The 14,155-nt window shown below is 44.8% G+C and overlaps 1 protein-coding gene across 2 annotated transcripts in view; it reads left to right on the top strand.

The window, feature by feature from the left end:
- LOC144767675 (putative G-protein coupled receptor 33) overlaps positions 1-14,155 on the top strand; it is a 100,880-nt gene that overhangs the window by 47,300 nt on the left and 39,425 nt on the right. The window lies entirely within an intron of this gene.

The raw sequence follows: 14,155 nt of genomic DNA, 5'->3' as shown, positions 1-14,155 counted from the left end.
GTCCATCTGCTTCCAGATCGCCCTGTACTCCGCCACAGCTCTGGAGGAGGCCCCCGTCGATGACAGAGCCCCCCCACCCACTTAGCTACTTTGCCTCGCTGTTACGTACCACTTGTAATCCAGGAGGGATATGTTCACCCCCAGTCCCGACAAGCATTCCACCTACCCCCATTGCGTATTTGGGTGGCTCTTAGCTCGAGCTCCCTTCGCCTGACCAACTTCATAGGGGCACTGTCAACTCCAGTGTTCAAAGATTTATGATCACCCCAGTTCGAAATTTAACACTCAGGAATACGCTTTCTTGTTCTTCACAGACATTGTCCCTGTACGGCATGCCGCCTCCAATTGAACTTGGTTTCTCTTGTAACCTGCCCCTTGTCACTTCCCCCTTCTGTAATGCACAGTGGGCTACCTCATGTATTTTGTTTACCTAGTGGCGTTATTTACCCCCGCACGTCGCATACGAGATCTATTACAGAGGCATCATTCACCTTGAACCCATCATTCCCATCGTGACCCCTTTATTTAAGCCTTACCACTAATCCTCCTGGAGAAGTAGATCATCGTGCGCGCCCAAGATACCCAAAATACCAACCGTACTGTACTCATTGGAGTATGACCCAAAACAGGATTAGGCTGTCACCTTGGCCAAACCTGGGGTACTAAAAAGACCTAATCCTCCATCTAAACCCCACCATGTTTGTCTGTAATTTCACCCTGTTTCAATTCGACGTGTCCGACCTCTTTTAATTTAATATTTCAGCCCCAAACCTACCATATTTATAGGGACATGCTTGCAGTTGGCAATTCCTTTCATGCCAATGTTTCAGCATATAGCTAATAGGGGCATCAACTGCTGGGTCTTGCTGTAGGTACTTTTAATGTCGACATTTGTGTTGACGGCATTATGTGCGTGAAATTACAACCAGATACCAGCAATGGTCTTCGGCAAATATCTCGTATCTATTCTGTAACTAAACACAATCACAACAGCAGATTGTTGAAGGACAACAACAGGATAAGGTGCTTGTATCCGTTCAATAGGTGCTATTTTGTATTCCCCTAGGTCTTAAATACAACTCTGCGGTAGAATTGCATACTGCTCCCTTCCTCCACTCTCTTAGGTACTTACAATCAGGCACTCTCTGCTCTAAAAAGTGAGTTCTGAAAGCAACCTGGGAAGGAATGTTCTGCCTGTTAGGTCACCCCCAATTGTCTCTGTGGTACACTGGTGCGGGGGATGGTTCTGGAAGCTCCAGACACCCAACATCTTCCTTTCTTGTGTCTTTCTTAGTCAGCAACAAGCCAGCTAGGCGCCTGCTGTTGCTATCTTTATTACCATGATGCCATAAGTTTTACTCTCCGCAAGGCCATTCAGCCCTTCACATTCTGAGAACTCCTTTGAGTCCCTTTTACTTTTAACCTTTGTCGTGATTGAGAAGTGCTTCACTTGTTTAAGCAACTAAGGTATAATTTCCCCACTTTCCTGCAAAATTAGTTTATTCGGGTGTTCAATCAAAATTGAAAGTGATCAGAGTCAGCAGACAAGCCTGCTGTTGCTATCTTTGTTACCTTGATGCCTAAGTTTTACCCTCCGCAAAGCCACACAGCCCTTCATCATTCTGAGAACTCCTTTGAGTCCCTTTTACTTAGCAATGGTCAGTACCCTTGTTATGTCCGACACACAAAACGGCATAACGGTTAAATAGTTATGTATAAAACATCGTTGGGAAGAAGTAACATCGTGCCTGCTGGCAGATGCCAGGCAAAATATATGCTCAACGCCACCTATACCTTTGCAATAATCCGCAGCACCTGTTTCTTAATTAATAACGTGTTCGGCCTCCAGCGTGCGGCGCGAACACAGAAGCCAGCCCTCTGATAAATATTCAGGCTTGTGGGTGATACGACTGTGTCAAGCCACGCCAGAGTTAATAAAGCCTGGGCACGAGGGATGCCCCGGTGCGGGACGGAGTGAAGTCAGAGCGACTGTTAGAATGCCGACAAACCACCCCTTTAATTGTCTTGCTCTGGTCCCCCGCGGAACGGTCTAATTGTTTATTAATTAGAGGCTGCCAACACTGGTGGATTTCCTTTGTGGATCGAATGGAGCAGTCAAAACTCTTGCCCCCACTACCTGAGCCCCTTCGTGGCGTGCCAGAACTCTAGCCCCCACTACCTGAGCCCCTTCGTATCGTGCCATTGGAATTCATTACCATCCCATCTACAGGTGATGCCCTTTGTTACTCAGGCACTCTAACCGTGCCCTGGCCACCCTAGGGGGCAAATTCATTTGCTTATATTGCATGTTGGTACCAGTTTGCCCTCCCCGAGCCCCGCGCAAATAACCTCTCGTATATCGAGCAGCCTTCTACAATGTTCAGTAGCGCAGGCTTAAAAAGTGCATTAGAGCTGACTTGATGCACGAATCGTGCTCTCTGGATCATTGCAAAATGTAATCCGCTGACAAGGTGGCCCTCACACCACTTCCCCCGGGTCATTGGTGGGGCGCGAAGGCGGGGGTCTCCTCACCCCTGGCACCCGCATCCGCTGGAGCGTCGGCCACCCGGCCAGGCGACGCCCGGGTCCAGCCTCATGGCCCGGCTCCCAACTGCAGTGCAGGGACGCTGATGTCACGACAGGAAGTGTCGTCCCGAAAGATGGCTTACACCATCAGTCTCATTGCCCACCCTCGCGCACCCCTTAGATGTGATTGAATCAGAGCAGCGTTCTGAATGAGCTCCGATCTCGCCCTATGGAGGCCAAAGGCTGAATGTGTGGCTCCGGTAATCGGGCTCCTAGCAAAATGGGTGGGCGGGGGGGGGGAGGTCAACCCGCGTGATACCCCTACTCGAGCCCTGGGCATTATAAGCCTATTACGCCATTGGCAATAAACATTCTTTTAATAGAAGTTCCTTCAGTGTGTGATAATCTTCATCCCCCACTTATATTACTCGGGCCCTGGGCAGTAAACTTGTTACGCAATTGGTAATAAAACATTCCTTTAATAAAATTTTCTTCAGTGTGTGATAGTCTTTTGCGTGCATTGCTTTATTAATGGAACAAGTTCAGTAGCTGTTTTCAAAAACAATTGCCCTTCACTGTACAATTATAACCGACTAAGCTTTCCTGCACTAAATGGCTGCCCTTGTAATGGGTCGACCAGTTCTTCTGTGCTGAAGTTGAGAGTAACTCCAGGGAATTACACCACTGTGTTTGTGCGCCATTATCCTAAAAGCCTTTTGCCTGTGACTCATCCTGGTTCAAACCAAGTGAAGGGGGCCATAGCGCTGTAACATTATAATATTATGTGCATGTTTACCGTGAATGACCCATCCACACACCAAGTGGTTCCCCTTTCGTGTCAATGGCTGGTATGGCAATGTGTATTGTTTGAGAGCACAACATCATTTTTTGAGTTGCCCGTGCTAGCAACTACCAAAGTATATTACCTGAAGGAGTACCATTATTCAGAAAATTCTATTCTTCTTATTATGTAAGTGTTTTCCCAGTGTAATCCTGTGTTTAGAGAGTCTGCAATTATTGCAGTACAATCCTACTGCCTGTGCTTGGTACTCCGCTGTAACATGCACCCGTCACTTTCTACTCGTAACACACTGTTTGCTACCTCTTACAATGTGTTCGATACTTGCACAAGTGCCCCCATTGCCTGCCTAACGTTAGTTCTTGTGTTTGATGTCTGTTATGTATTGCAGTAGTTTACTTCCACGGTCCTTTATACACCTTTGTGAATTGCACACATGTGACTTTTTCCTCCTGTAAAGCCTGTTTGCTACCTCTTGTATTGTTAGCTCGCGTTCGTCACTGTGCTTCATGTAACTCAGCATTTGCTTATGTCCTGTGTCACTTATAGTGCCTCATGTATAGTTCTGCTCCAATGTGGAGCACTCTGACACCTTCGGGTAAAGGCCGCGCTATATAAAGGCATATAACAGAGCGAGTACATGATAGTCAACTGCAGCGGGATGCGGAGCGTCAAAGCATGAAAGTCCACCGCTTTCGTAGTAAGGCCACCTCCTCTCCGCTCTCTGCACACCGAGAACTAATCCTATCAAACCCTTTTGACAACGGCGGGCAGTGACTGATCATCGAACCTCAGAGGTCACCGAAGCTCCTCTAAAACGAGAATGCCATTGCCATTGAGCATACCAACACATAACATACACTGCCCTTAAATGAAGTTGTTCCCAACTCCGCAAAACGATTAACAACGTGAGCCAAAACGTTGCCATGCCTTGTCCAGGTAGCCTTCCGAACACTAGCATGCGGCCTAAAACTATATTAATGACCTTCCTCCCTTGTAACCACGCATAAACCTGCGTGAAACAAAGCTCTCCCAAGATTGCCTCTTGGTGTGCTCTACCTGCCCTAACATACAATAGTCGCCCTTAGTGGTCCTCAACCCTGGAAAGCAACATGCAAATATTCAAGTAAAAGAATTTACATGACTATGGAAGTACCTCCCCAGTGTGTTCTTGTGGTTCGAGAGTCTGCCATTTATAGCAGTATATACTTCTACCTGTGATGCTCCCAGACCGTACTCGTTTGTTACATGCACGTCACATTTCTCTTGTAACATGCTGTTACCTACCTCCTACATTTTGTTTGTTATCGATACCTGCACCGGTGTCACCAGTGCCTACGTAACATATGTTCTTGTGATAGAGTGTCCTCCAATATTGCAGTATTATACCCCTATGTTTACTTAGTTTTCTCTAGTAACCTGCACACTTGCCACTTTTTCCCCCTGTGAGCACCGTTTGCTACCTCTTGTAATTTGTTCGCTCACGATTGTCACTATAGCCTCATTTAATGTACGGTGCTTTCGGAAATTGTTCGCATGTAATGTTCTAATGTATCAGTTCTGTTCCTGACACCTCCGGGTAAAGTCTGAGCTATATAAGCCGCATAACTAATAAATAGCTCAAGAAAACGCCAAGATATACCCTAGTGTTATTGTGCTACAACTGCCCTTTATCATTTGACTGAACATGATATATCACAACCTGCATCTAAGTTACGCACAAGCTGTAACATCCTGGGCATAAAACAATAACTTGAAAGTGAAGGTTCATTATTCATTGAGAAGCTCTAAGACCTGCCATGTCCGCCTATAACAAAACCTCCATAAATTAATTCGCACGAGGGAAGCAGTAACCTGACCTGCACAAACTGTTCCTCCCTAAATGATACCCGGAGCTGCATCACAAAGTGACCCCACGCGCCAGCCTAGTACTAAACGCTGATGGACGCGGGACTAGAACTCAGTTCTGTAACGGGCCGAGAAGCAGAGCGCTACCAGATGCGCCACAGGGTGCGCCCGACAATTGCTCGTGCATAAACGTGAATGTCCATGTGTACCAAGGAAATGATCCTCCTATTGTGAAGCTCTTCAGCCACGAAGGGCAGCAGCTGCGCTATACAACATTATCATGAGCCAAACAACATTATCATGAGCCAAATAATTTACCGGGGGGCAAACATGACCCTAAAATGCTACGAGTTAATAATTTCATACCCAGTAGCACAATTTGCCAAAATTTAGTTCTCCGTAATGCGTGTGTGCACGACCCACCCTCCCCCGCCGAGGCGAGCGGTCCGAACGCGATCCCGGCCCGCGCCCAGTCGCGGGCCCGTCCCCGACCAGACCCCTCGTGTGCGGCCCGCCCAACGTGCCCAGGGCGCCCATACAAGGGGGGGGGGAGCATCGCGAACAAAAGGGGGGGAGGCACGGCACCACATCGCCCAGTGCCCCGCACCAACAATGAGCCACACACTACCCCATGGCACGGGGGTCGGACCGCAGGGACACCAGGTGAGGCCGAGCCGCAAGCACTCCGGCGAGAGACCGCCACGTGGTCGCAAAAGTGCAGGGCCCAGCAGTAACCTGACCTGCACAGTGGAGCACCAGCGACCTGCAGAGCCCGGTCCAACAGGCTAGCAAACGTACCGCGACGCGCAGCCCACCAATTGCGCCCCTGCCCGACTAGGCCAGCAGCGGGCCGCGACCTACCGTCTTCGTCGACGATGAAAAGGAGGCCATGCATGCAGAACCCCCCCGCATAACCCACCCTCTCAGGGAAGCGCGCCTAAGCAGAAAAGGAGGCCATGCATGCAGAACCCCCCCCCCCCGCATAACCCACCCTCTCAGGGAAGCGCACCTAAGCAGAAGAAAAAGGGGGGGGCATCAAGCAAGATTCAGTGAGAGACACCGGGGGCAAGGCCGTGCGCATGACCACGACCACGCGGCCCCGGAGGAAACGGGGCACCGACTCACCCCTCCCTCGAAGAACACAACCAATGCAACACACGTCAGGCGGAAGGCATGACAAGGAAAGGGCCCGGGGGCAAAGCCGAACTCACACGTCCCGCAAACCAAACCTCGCACCAGGGATCGCAAACAAAGATCAGTCCATCACACCCTACCCCTTGCTCCCCCAAAATGCGCTTAACATCAACAATTTAATTGCGGTCTTCACCCAAAAGGCCAAACTCACCGCCAACAAATCCCCCCGAAACGCGACGAGAACCAGGACACGACCGCCAGCAAACTGAAGCTGAAACACGCATGGAACAGCGTACGGGCAGCAACGGCCATCAGGTGAAAAGGGGGAGAGGTAACAGCGCAGTGCCGGGGAGAATCCAGACGGAAGAGAAACGTGCTTGAGCCGCAACAGCGCAGAGCAGCCAGGAACGCGACGGCAGGAAAGGCCGAGCCTCGCTGCCGCGCTAGACTTAAACCCCTTAAGGGCCGCCCCTCACACCTGGTGGCCTGCTCCCATTGGCGCGCATGAAAGGGGGCGGGCCAGAGCTGGCGTGCGCGCGGAATGTGGGACTAAGATGCTGTCTCGCTTAGCTCCGCTTCGCGTCGCGCGGCCAGCGGCATATACATTGCATTGAAAAGAGTCTTGACATTTGTTCACATCACTGCTTGGCCTGTCCTTGATGGGATAGTGTGGGATGCCATTCGATTTCAGATCCATGGCCCTACTGAGGTTGTTAATGTCCCTAATGTGCTTAGAGTTAACATGGGGGATGTAGTGAAACAAAACATACGTTCTGATGATTGGGATGTTCAGGCAGTAGAGGCTTTGTTTTCTGATTTGGAATACTATGCTGCCTTTGATGCTGAGGATTTGTACTTAGAATCTGCTAATTATGGTGATTTGTTTTGTTTTCAACATTTTGGCAATCACTTCTTAAATAAAAACTACTTCCAGAAGGAATACTGTAAATTATATGCAATGGGAGCATTGCCCAGCTCCTATGCAAGGCAGTTCGAGTACTTTTTTGAAAAAGTACACTTATTTTACCGACTTCAATCAGTCCAATCCCGAGTCCTTTTATTTTAAAATGACATAGAAGCCAATGTCCAAGGTTAGACTTACCGATACTAAATTATTGTATTCGAAGTCCTTTCTCAATCAGTTAGCTATTGGCGGCTACGAATTGTGGAAGGAAACTATTGACCTTAAATCAGTTTGGGGTTCTAAAAACTGGCAGGTTCAAGGCACTGAGGCTTTGCACCGAGCATGTCTCATCCCAAATCATATGTTGTTTTTGAATTCTACTATTTCGCAGACAACATGCTTTGGATTGGCTACTTCTAAAAAACTTAAATACACCTACCATCCCTGAGTTGGAAGAATATTCTGGCTGGAGTAATTTTACTGAGTTTACCATTAGGGAATTGCAGACCCTTTTGCGAAATTCATCATTTAACATATCCAGTATGGATCCAAAAGGTTGGCTGATGTGGCACAAGAGTGCTGATTTATGCCAGCATCGTTTTCTAGGTTTATCTGATGGCTTTACACAGGTAAGGCCTGATCCACGTTTTGAAACTGACCATTCTGTCACGACTTATTCAGTAGGCAAATTATGTCAACATTGGCTGAAACATTCTACCTTGGCTGCGGTTAAACTGCATCTTTCCAAGCTGAATGATGATGTAGACTTAAATGATTTCATAAAAGGCCCGGCTAGTGGTAGATCAAAAAGATGGATATATGCAATTTACAATGAAATCTGGAAGACATCACAGATTGAGGCGGCGACACGCCTTAGGGCTATTGATCAAGCTAATCTAGAAAAAGTGCTTGCCGTGGTAGATAATAGTATTAATATGCTTTTTTCCCACATTTACACGTTAGATAATATTGTGTCCTCTGTGGTAGATATTGTACAGGATGAAGTGTCTGTGTTATACCATGGTCAAAATCAGTTGCGTTCTATGATGCAATTTGCTTGGACCCTGCAGACACTGAAGTCTGGCAAGGTGCCCTGTACCTACATGAATGTGTCCTCCCTCTTTGCCCCTTTTAATTTGACTGACAAGCAGCGATTGCTTTCTATGCGAGATGCCTCTTTTTCCATGTGACATATTGAAAGGTTGGAATCCTTGCCTTTCTCTGTGGCAGAGGCCACTGCGGCAACGTGGCTTATCCACGGGTTAATAACATTACCATTTGCTTTATATAAATTTGCAAATTGTATGCGATATGTTGCTATAGGTCGATATGAACCATTGGGTAATGCATTTCTCCATGAAGTCTGGTCCCTCCCATTTACTTACAGATGTTTAAAAGACGGACAAGAAGTGTATCTGAATGGGGAGGAGTGTACAGATACCCCAGATCACTCTTTAATGTGTAGACACATTCAATTGCACGGTTCTTGCAACCAGGAACGGCCTAATTTAGCCTGTGTTTTAAAAGGAACTCCAGTTCCCGCAATCGTCCCCACTTTTACCTTACTGGCAAACGGCAGTTATTTACTTTTAAATAATGAGGATTGTTGTGGGTTAATTAAAGGTGTTGCTTATGTGGTGACTGTATCTGAACGTGTAGTTTGCTGCAAAAATGTTCTATATCCACCCCCGCATGGGAAAGGGGATGTTTCCATCTGGCCGCGCATCCCAACCTTGACAGCAGAGTTCAATGGCATGACTTGAATAAGAGCTCTTTTGTCCCAAAAAGAAGTGGCCTTGAGTTCGGCTCGAGAAACATTTGTGCTTCACATAGCTAACACCCGCACAGAGGTTCAGGCCCTTTTAAATACTGAATTGCCGTTGCATTTCAGTGAACTGGTTCATTCAATCTTTAACGCGTCCTCCACGACTGGGCTAGCGCATTGTTTTAAGATAGTTAGCAGTGGTCTCGTGACTTCATTTGAAAAAATATTTGGGGTCATTCCTGCTTTCTTCCATTCTATTTTTTCGAGTCTGTTTGGTGGATTCCCGGTTTTGCTGGCACTGGCGGCAGGCGTTCTGGTGGTTTTTTGCTTTATTAAAAATGGATGCCCTTCCTGTGCTAGATGCCGCGCAGCCCCTCCTGGCACTTTTTGGCAACAGGATGCTTGAATACTATGGCATACTGCCGCTTGCGACTTTAAGCACGGCATATGGATTATCGTTTCGATTTTCCTATTTTAAGTGTGTCCAGCCTGTGTTTCATTGCCTGAGCTGCGATTTCGACTGGGCACTTGATTTGTGTCTCTGCAAGATGGTGTCTCCTGACGTTGATTTTAATCATCTGATGAGTCCCGTAGTGATTCACAAGTTGGTTTGTTCTGGCGAAAGGATTATGGCCATGGCAGCGATGCATGGACTAAGGGGTAATTGGAACATACTCGCAGCAGCGCAAGATTTCTTGGCACAGAGCTTTCTTGAGAACCCACCGAGTTGTCCTCTGATGGTGATAGAGGCTCCGGTACTAGAAGAGCACGAATGTTCTTTCCCACTATTAAATTGGATGGCTGAACTGTTTTCGGATGAAGACGGTGACTTCATGTTGGAGGCTGTGGCTGCATATTTTGCATATTCGGTCTTGCCTAAAAAGCTTTCCAGGTGTCTGATCATAACCCCTTTTCTACTGACATAACTTTTTTCAAATTGTGCTTAAATTTTTCAACGCCCAGACCTATCGGTTTGAGTAAAAGTAAACACTGTATTGACACTTTCGAATTTTTTTAATTTGACTTATGAAGATTTCTCCATCTGATTTTAAAATTTTGACATTGCTCATCGTTCTTGAACTCTGCCTTCATGAGGACCCGCTTATCTTATCTTATATTATCCGTGCTCGGATGATGGGGGGGTGTCATATAGTTACTGCTTACCTGTATACCGTGTTAAGTTAGCATGAGCTTATTAAATGTTTAAACGCCATTTTTCCTTTTTGCTGCTTCTGCACCCGGCACATAATTGTTGTTTTAGCTTTCAGCCTAGAAGAGCGTTGTGATTTACGTAAGAATAATATGTTATTGCTCTGATATCAGCTTTGCTTGGTAAACTATGTCTGTACAGTGAGTGCTGAAGCTTCAAGGATAACTCGACACAGTATTGTTGTGAGGTCTGATCTTCGCAACTTCATAGACATAACATAAGTGCAGCTTCTGCCAAATTCTGGCTTTAGGCGCGTTTTATATGGCTTTGCTTAGAGCACAAAGACACACTTGATGCAGTTCGCATGCAGAGAGCTGGTGGAAGCTGATGTGATCTCTTCACACTAGGATCTTGAGGTATGGGGCCACCATGCTAAAACCCAAAGAGACCTTCTTAGATATTAATATAATATGCTAGTTAGGGAGGGTGAGAATTAGGCGTTGTTAACCCTTATTCATTACAGCATCTTAGCATGCTGTCACCTTTTGCTTTCTATGGATTAGTAACTATGCTGATAACTTTGCTTCTGATAATTTGTTTTCTTGTATTATCTAAGATACTGCGTTTGAGAAAACGGCATTAGTAAATAAATATTACAAATGTGCACGTGTCCTCATTTACTCCACGTTCTGGTTTGAAATGATTGTATAGCGAAAGAGTGCTCATGTGTTCCACGTGACCTGAGGTATTGTAAGTTCATGTTCTGGTTTGTCTAAACATTGGGAGTTTGTTATGACCAATGAGACACTGTAGCTAGCTCGGTAAGGGGATTTTGGGTACTGAGGTGAGTTTTGGGCCACCCTAATTTACTGAGGTTCCAAATCTCTATGCACAGTTCTGTAGGAGAACGGAATCCCTGCCAAAATCTCTGTATGTTTAGTCCATAAGAAGGTGGTAAGGACTGTATAAAATCATTAGATAGAACTAACAGCTCTGACATAATTAACTTTAAGCACACAGGGTTCTCTGCTACTGCGAGACAAGCCTCATACCGCTGTATGTTTTAGTTCCTAAGAAATTGGTAAGGACTCTATAAAATCATTAGATAGCTCTGACATAACTAATTTTAAACACAGAATAGGTCTAGACTGTGTCTTAAACTGTGTCTTAAACAAAATCTAGAATGTACACATGTCAGGCACTAATTGTGGGTTTCAAATTTTGACCCGTACAGAAACCACCATTTAGTAAAGTTCCACTATCAAGATTGGCAACACAATCAGGTAACTGATATCAACAACCACATACTTGAGTAACCTGATAGATAATGAACACCAAAGAAACAAGAGCAAGAACTTACAATATATTGATCGAATTTCCAGTGTCACTGGTGTGAAGGAAATAACGTGCACCAATACCGTACGGGAGTCCAATCACGGCTCACCAGATTCGGGTGAGAAAAGTTATAAGCTCTTAATGGTAAAATCCTTCAATTAGAAACATCAAATTTCGGTGGCTCCTACACATGCAAGAAACAAAAGGAATTGTGCCATATGAAGAGGTACACCACACTATAAGTGTGTAGTAATGATTAGTTCATTAGATAGCTTTCATCAACATACTTGTTGGTTTTCTTACACGATTTGTCTCATTTCATGACATTCCTTGCTTTTACATTGAAAAGGTATTTTCCCATCTGAATCAAACAGGGGATCCACTACCTTGAAAAACTTTTTTTAATAGGTAAGTTACTATGCAAATATGTTGGATCATTTGTTGTTTCTAGCAAATTAATATTTTTTTGTCACTATGCCATGTTTTGAGTCTGTGCTCTCTATACCTACATAAGGGGGTTTTCGGGCAGATAAATTGCTGTCTGATTAATGCCATGCAGGGGTTTATCAATGTAGCAATAAGTGATGTACACAGATGTATAATCGAGTTATGGTTTGTTTCTATGAAAAGTATTATTCTAATTGTGTCTTGAAGTAATAGTAATTTAATATGATGCCTTTTTGTATATTACATTTGTAGAAAACTATGTCCTGAAGAAGGTGACCAATCCGAATTTCACCGAAATGCCACATTAACTTTTTATGTAGTTTTCAGATTTTAACCCTCGAATTGATGACATTTGTTGCATGATGTTTTGATAATATGTTTTTAATATGTGCTGAATAGTTTTTATAATAAAAACTGATTACTGCCATTTGAGACTATTGTGTTCACATTACTGTTCTGTTTTGTTTCTTTATATTATCACTGTGACAACCCGGATAATGATACTGTGATGGCATAAACGTTTCATTGTTTTTTGGTATTGTAACAACCTGAAGGGGATTTTTAGAATCATCAGCAGCATTTTGCTAAGAGTGCCTATGTAATATGTCCATTGAGGATACATTGAGCTAGTTTACAACATTTGATCTACATATTCTTTCAGGGACCTTTTGTATTTGCTGTTGGCATATAGCCACCAATGTTGCCTCCCCTTTTATGTTTGCTAACATAATTGTAGATATCTGGGAAAATGTGCCTATTCATTTAATCCCTAAGTTCATAGCAGGTTCTGCTCCATACTCTGTATTTGTCTTAATACCTCTGGTATCATTGCTATTGAAGGAGTGCCATGAGTCCTGGTATAGATGGCAGAAAAACAGTACCCCAAGTGGTACAATCCTCTATCCGGGCAACTTTCCCCATGGGCAAGCAAATTGTCAATATCATGTGTTTTTCTTGTGGGCCTATGTGTAGAAACCGTGCCTCTAACTGTGCTATTTTCTGTGCTATCCAGAATGGCATTTGCTCAAGTTTAGTGTGCATTCTTCCCATAACTGCGCTCAGTGTTTGTGGGGTGATTTTAGTTGCAGTCCCTCATAGTTGACCTGCTGGAGTATCCCTTTTAGGTTGAAGTGTAAGTGTTCTCATAATTAACCGTGCCAGATTTCTATAAAGTTTTCTTATTGCTTTGTGAAGTGGCCATAAGTCTTCTCCCAGTAGTGTGTCAATTTCCAGCAGCCAGGACCATCGGAGTCGCTCAGTCTCTGCTGACTTTCTGCTGTTCAGCCCGTACACCAACTGCCACCCTCACTCATCCAACATTCCACAGCATCATCATGCACCAACATTCTACACCACACTCACACTGGTTGAGCTGCTAGTATAACAGTTACGGCCCCTCCTAGAGCTGAGAGGCCAAAGATTTGTCATTTTTCAGCAACTTTCTGAAATGTTTATAGTACCTTCCTGCTCATCTTCCTCTCTTCTAGTACTAGCATTGTCATCTGCAGCTGTGTTTGCTGTCTGATACATTATTGTTGCAGGTTATATAAAAAGAGATAAGGGTTTTGCACAATGTGGAAAAATTATATATTTCAAGCTTAACTAAACCTAGAGCCAATACATAGGGTACACCGACTCAGCTGTGGCAGGATCTCTGAGAAATCTCGACTGGACTACTCAGATTTGACTGTTATATAAGAACAAAACCAATGTAGGTGGTACCATGTCATGTAGTTCCTACAAATCTATACAGGATCTGCACATTTAGACAACATAAAGTAAGGGACTGGTGTCCAAACTGATTCCAGACACCGCCATAGGATATGTTAGTTTATAGACCAGCTAGCTCACAGTGCCACTATAAGCCCCACAACCTTACCAATGGGAGAATAGTTTCTGGCAACTATTGAACAAGACAACCCTGATCCCTCAGGGATCGTGGAAACAGAACAGTACTTTTAGCTAAGTCACTCAGGCTCAGAGAGATACAGAGAAAAAATGGTGGGGATGTTTACAATACGTATTTATTGAACCACCGTGATTCTAGTATAAAATATGTGTGCTGAAACAACCATGAGACCGAAACATATATATACGATTACAAGCACCAATAGAGTCATTTAAAAGGTAGAATTCTACCATAGTTCTAGAACAGTGAATATATGCAGGCATATAAGTACCTGACAATAATAACGCATACTCCTCTAATGCAAACCTAAGTGTACCTGGCATATATGTAGATGTATA

Source organism: Lissotriton helveticus, chromosome 7 (assembly GCF_964261635.1).
Source record: "Lissotriton helveticus chromosome 7, aLisHel1.1, whole genome shotgun sequence".
Lineage (NCBI taxonomy): Eukaryota > Metazoa > Chordata > Amphibia > Caudata > Salamandridae > Lissotriton > Lissotriton helveticus.
This window is presented reverse-complemented; position numbering and strand designations above follow the sequence as displayed.